Here is a 5,429-nt window from a genome sequence, read left to right as displayed (position 1 = left end):
AACCAAAGATGCTCGCAGGAATCAAGAGATAATTATGTGAAAGTTTTTTGTAGACTGGCAAATGTTATCAATATATCGATCATTGTTATTTTTATAAATGTGCCCTCAGGTGGCTCCTAAATGTGATGTCCTTTTTAGAAAATAAATGAGACATGACTTACATGTAGTAAAGTGCACAGATCTTAAAGTGCAGCTCAATGACATACGTGTGCGCATGTCTATACGTACCACCCAGATCAAGATACAGGATGTCGGCATCACCCCAGAGAGTTCCCTCATGCCTCCTTCCAGTCAATAGCTCCCTTGCAGGTGCAAGCACTGTTCTGAACTCTCCAAAGATTAATTTTGCCTGTTCTTGAACTTCATGTAAATGGAATCATACGGTATATACGCTTTTATGTCTGGCTTGTTTTGCTCAACATATTCTTGAGATTCTGCTGTGGTGTTGCTTGCAACAACAGTTTATCCCTATTATTGCTGTGTCATGGCATATATCGTTTTTAGACGGAAAAGAATTTTTTAATCTCTCGATTATAGAAGAAGCTATGTAGAATCACTCCACCCCTTGCATGATTTCTGATCCTGTTCTCTTCACCAGCCTCACCGTCACGTTTGGGGAATTATAAAGTCAATTAGCTTTTAGCTGAGTTGGGTTATGACTGACAAGGACAAGGTCACTGAGGGGAAAGGCTTCTGTTAGCTTAACATTTATTAGTCTGCTTATCTGTTCTCCAAATTGCAATTCTGCACTCTTTGTATTTAACTGTTTTATTTACATAGAAAGGAAGAAACACTACCACTAAAGTGCAGATAGGCTTCTCACCATGGGGGCATGGCACTTTAAGACAAAAAGTACACACTCTGCAAACAAGACAGGGGGAGCAGAATGGAGCACTCCACTGAGTGCTTTCCTGGCCTCTTGCCATTCCTTGAATACTTAACGATCTATATCTATATCTATATCTATTTTAAAGCCAACTGTTCTCACATTTAGGCCAATTTTTCTTTTACTAATATGGTCTTTTGTCTTTAGTCCAAAACAGATTGAGAATCGAAAAAGATGTATTTTACCCACAGTCTCATTCTACCAATCACCCATTCATTTTCAGCCGACAACCATTTATACGTCTTTAAATATTAATGCTGGTGCCAAAGAACACAAAGCAAATGCAATGTTCAGAGCCCAAATTGACTAAGAATTCCCGCAGAGGCACAGGCTGAGATGAAGTTTCTTCACACTGGTGGATCTGGTCTGGTGATGCCCATTGCTGGAGGGGTCACACCAGGAAGTGAATGGACCCATAGGGAAGAGTGTCTGTCAACAATCAACAGGTTTAGGTATGTAGTTAGTTGAGTGCCTCAAACATTTTCTTTCATTGTCAGTGGCGCTGTACTAAGTTGAATCTGGACCCCGTTAGAAACTGGCAAGAAACTCAGGGATAAGTGACTGTACGCCTGTACATGTCCTATGTTGATTGTGTGTGTGTGTGTGTGTGTGTGTGTGTGAGGCTGGCTGGTACAAGGATCAAACCCTGTACCTTGGTGTTACCAGCACCAACCTTTCACCAACCAAGCCCACCAGCCAGGGAACTGCTGCTACCACCACCACCCCTTAGTCTGCATCAGCTTCCTCAGCCACTGTCCCATAGCTCACCCCAGTCTGGTTCTTAGATTAGCCCAGGAAGTGACTGGAAGGTGTTATCGCCACACGGAGGGGTGAAGAGGTTGATGGATCTGCAGAGAAAAGCCGTCAGCGAGCGGAGGAGGCCTCGCTCCCCTTTGCCTCCAGTTCATACTGAACGCTGCTCTAAGGAACACACCAGACTGAGCAAAGGCAGAGTTTGTATCTTAACGTAATTGAACATAAAGTCTTGTCCATAAAATCAAAATAAAGTTGCCTGATTCGTCCCAATGAATTGACTAAAATGACCAACTGTTATGTCTTATTGTCTGTCTTCCTCCTCTGTCCCCCGTCAGAACGGAAGCTCCATGAAGGCAGGGGCTTTGCTCAGTCCACTGGGAATCCCTGGCCCCTAGACCAGGGCCCGGCACGTAGCAGGTAGTCTATGAATACTGAGAGGACGAAGAAATGAGAGAAGAGAGGGAAGGATAAGGCTCAGGCAGGTGAAGAAATGAGAGAAGAGAGGGGAGGATAAGGCTCAGGCAGGTGCCGGGTCCGCTGAAGGCTGCACGCCCACAGCAACCTCGATGTGCAACAGGGACTGATCATAAATTCCACCCCTGTGTTACATCTTTCCCTTTTCTCCCCATTTCCCTCGGCAGTATTCATTGTCTTTACGGAGGTGAGGGGGAGGGTAGGAGAGAACTTGCCATTTTTCTAGAGAAACACCTTTCACAGGTGAGCAGAGTTGCCGCAGATCCCATGTGGGGAAGAGAGCGGTGAGGCTGCTCGGGGTGTGGATGCCAGTGCCTGGCGAGGCCACCAACCAGCCAGAAACCCGCCGACTCGCAGCGTGAGTCCAGTTCACACATCACCCCCTATCAGAGACCTTTTCAAGGCTGGGCTGTTCTAACTCCTCGATGTGAAAGGTCTGGACAGTTAGTTCCCCTGAGGGCCTTATATCTGATCTATTTTCTTTTTAAACCACGTCACCTAAGTTTCTCATGTATCAAAGACATGTCCACAGAAAAGGTAAAGTTGATGACTGATGCTCTTTTTTCGCTTTTCCATGCTTAGAGTATACTAGATAAATGATCTGCTCATGAATATGAAAATAATTTATTTAAAGTCTGACTTATAAGAAAATTCTTGAATCACCTCTTGGTGTTCTAGGAATAGTATTTTTTAGTGCAAATATCAAACTCCTACTCAGATGCACCAAATGGAGACTTGGCCACTTTGGAAGCATCTATTTACTCAGAAAAATAAAGCCCACACTCAGGGGAAAATGTTCCTTATTCTATCTGAGGTTCCCAATGCCTCTTTGCTTAAAGATTATTCAAAAGCAATGCCAATGTAGATAAGGAAGGTTTACAGTGAAGAGTGTACCCAACCAGTTCCATATACATATTTATGTTTCACAAAATTATAAGGCTCACAGCAAGCAGAGGACTGAGCCAATACAGAGAGAAAGAGCTCACACTCTCTGAAAAAACAAGATGTCAAGACGGTGGTTACTAGCAGATACAGCACCTTAGTGCCTTTTAAAAATTTATGTGAGTGCCTTTCTTTCTCCTCATAGCCCGTGCTCTCAAGATAGAGAGCAAATCGGTGGCATAACACCATTTTCTACTAGCAGAAAAATTGTGGTAACCAACTGTACCTGAAAGCTTATGATTTTCCTGGCCAGCCACCCTTAGGTTTATTCCTTTCATTACATTAAAAATAGAGACTAATTAAGGTAACTGTGGCCAGGGCAGACCAAATTGGATTTTTCTTATAGCTTTCCCTTCATCTCACGGAGTGATGTCATTAAATGTTCAGACGGTGAGTGTTGATCTAGGGTCCAGACAAGGACTCCAGGGTGCAGGTTTCTCTCTGCCTCAGCTTCCTTCTCAGACCCCACATTGTCTCTCCTTCCAGTCCCGATCCTCCTCAGAGGACACTCCAGCCTCTTCATTGTGGTGGCCACATGGCTGCAGGGACTCCGGACCTCGGATCCCCTCAAACCTTCCAGACGAAGCATGAACATCTTTTCTGGGGGCACCTTGGAAGAAGGAGGAAGCTTGTCTTTCTCAGGGGTCCTAGATGACCCATTTCTTCATAGAACTGACTGGGTTACCGGTTTATCTGGGAACCAGCGGAGGAGGCGAGTAGGTTGATGGGAAAAGCTGACTGGTTTAAGCCAACCAGGGTCCACCCCTGGAGCAGGAGCGAGTGAGAGAGGAGAGGTTTCCTGAAGGAGTCTTCAGGTACCATTAGAAAGGGAGAATGGCCACTGGGTGGCCGGAGAGTGACAGCCAGAGGGAACAGCATGATCAAAGAGGCCTACGTGATGGTCAAGACCAGTTTTCCAAGCTGTAAAACTGAAGAGGTCTGAGCTAAATACCTTGTCAGCCGGCCCCCAGCCTCCACCTGGCCCTGTGTGTTCACCTTGCCCCCTTCTAATTTCAGAAAGTCTTAGAAAGGCATCATCCTGTTCCATGTAGACCTCCGGGTGACTTCTCAAACAGAATTCTTAAATTTTTATTTGGAAATAAACAAATTGTCTTTCTGGAGATGCCAGCATTTTTCAGAAATCATATCCGTAGATTCCAAGTTCATTCTGTACACTGACCAGCCAAGAGAAGGCAGCAAGCGTCAGAATGCAGGAGGGAAGTGTGATCAGTCTGGGAGAAGACTATCTCCTTTGCTGTGCGTGTTCCTGTTTTTATTTTTTATTTTGAACTGTCGTTTTTATTTTTTATTTCGAACTGTTGGGCTCTCCACCCTTTGGCCCCCACTAAAGCAAATGTTGATATTGACTTCAATGGGAAAAAGGAAGCCACGTTTTCAATGGAAGGGCATTTTTCTTTTGCTGCAGAAGCTGCAGGCCAGAACACATTGTGAATTGCAAAGCTATCTGCACACAAATCAGAGGCACACGCACCAGGCCTTGCCAGCTATTTTGCTTTCTTCAGTGAAGCCACAACTGCTGTTGCCATCCCAGTTCAATGCCCCAGAAATGATTGTGAGGGCTTAGGGTCTGTAAGGCTCAGTTTCAGGGGTGGGAGAGAGAGATGGGTGTCACCCACCTGGCTTCCTACGTGGGAGGCTCAGCCCTTACTTCTCTGCCCGTGGCCAGTGCCTCTGCAAGTGAATGCAGCCCTGGGACAGTGTGACACCAGGCAAGGATGAGAGGGAACCCCAAATGAGAGGGTTGGCTGAAGGAAGGACAGTGGGTTCAAAAGAAATGGTCAGAGACCTGTCCCTCGTGAAGTGCATCTGAGCTTGACGCAATTCTCTAACCCTAAGAAGGACTCCTTTAGTCTCGGAAGGCTTTTAATTCTCACGAGCAGGCGGGGCCATAAGGACTCCTGCATGAGAAGGACAATGCAAGTTCGCGTGGGACAGAGAAACAGAGCAAAGCAGGCCCTCCACTCCCAGCTGCTTGTCTGCACTCGACTGACGGCTGCACCAGGAGGGAACTACTCCTAGTCCTCTCTGCCAGGGGCTCCCTCAGAATGAGGAATGTTAGGGCCGCCCATGGCTCATTGAAGTGCATCTGAGCTTGACGCAATTCTCTAACCCTAAGAAGGACTCCTTTAGTCTCGGAAGGCTTTTAATTCTCACGAGCAGGCGGGGCCATAAGGACTCCTGCATGAGAAGGACAATGCAAGTTCGCGTGGGACAGAGAAACAGAGCAAAGCAGGCCCTCCACTCCCAGCTGCTTGTCTGCACTCGACTGACGGCTGCACCAGGAGGGAACTACTCCTAGTCCTCTCTGCCAGGGGCTCCCTCAGAATGAGGAATGTTAGGGCCGCCCATG

The 5,429-nt window shown here is 46.4% G+C and overlaps 1 long non-coding RNA gene across 1 annotated transcript; it reads left to right on the top strand.

The window, feature by feature from the left end:
* Positions 1-1,110: 1,110 nt before the first annotated feature.
* Positions 1,111-1,912, top strand: LOC103594256. Its single transcript, XR_550837.1, has 2 exons — positions 1,111-1,338; positions 1,672-1,912. It is a non-coding gene; the product is annotated as an uncharacterized LOC103594256 (long non-coding RNA).
* The last annotated feature ends 3,517 nt before the right edge of the window (positions 1,913-5,429 follow it).

The sequence above is a fragment of the Galeopterus variegatus genome, unplaced genomic scaffold (genome assembly GCF_000696425.1).
Source record: "Galeopterus variegatus unplaced genomic scaffold, G_variegatus-3.0.2 Scaffold1516, whole genome shotgun sequence".
NCBI classification, from domain to species: domain Eukaryota; kingdom Metazoa; phylum Chordata; class Mammalia; order Dermoptera; family Cynocephalidae; genus Galeopterus; species Galeopterus variegatus.
The sequence above is the reverse complement of the archived record's forward strand: the minus strand, read 5'-3'. Positions and strand labels throughout refer to the sequence as shown.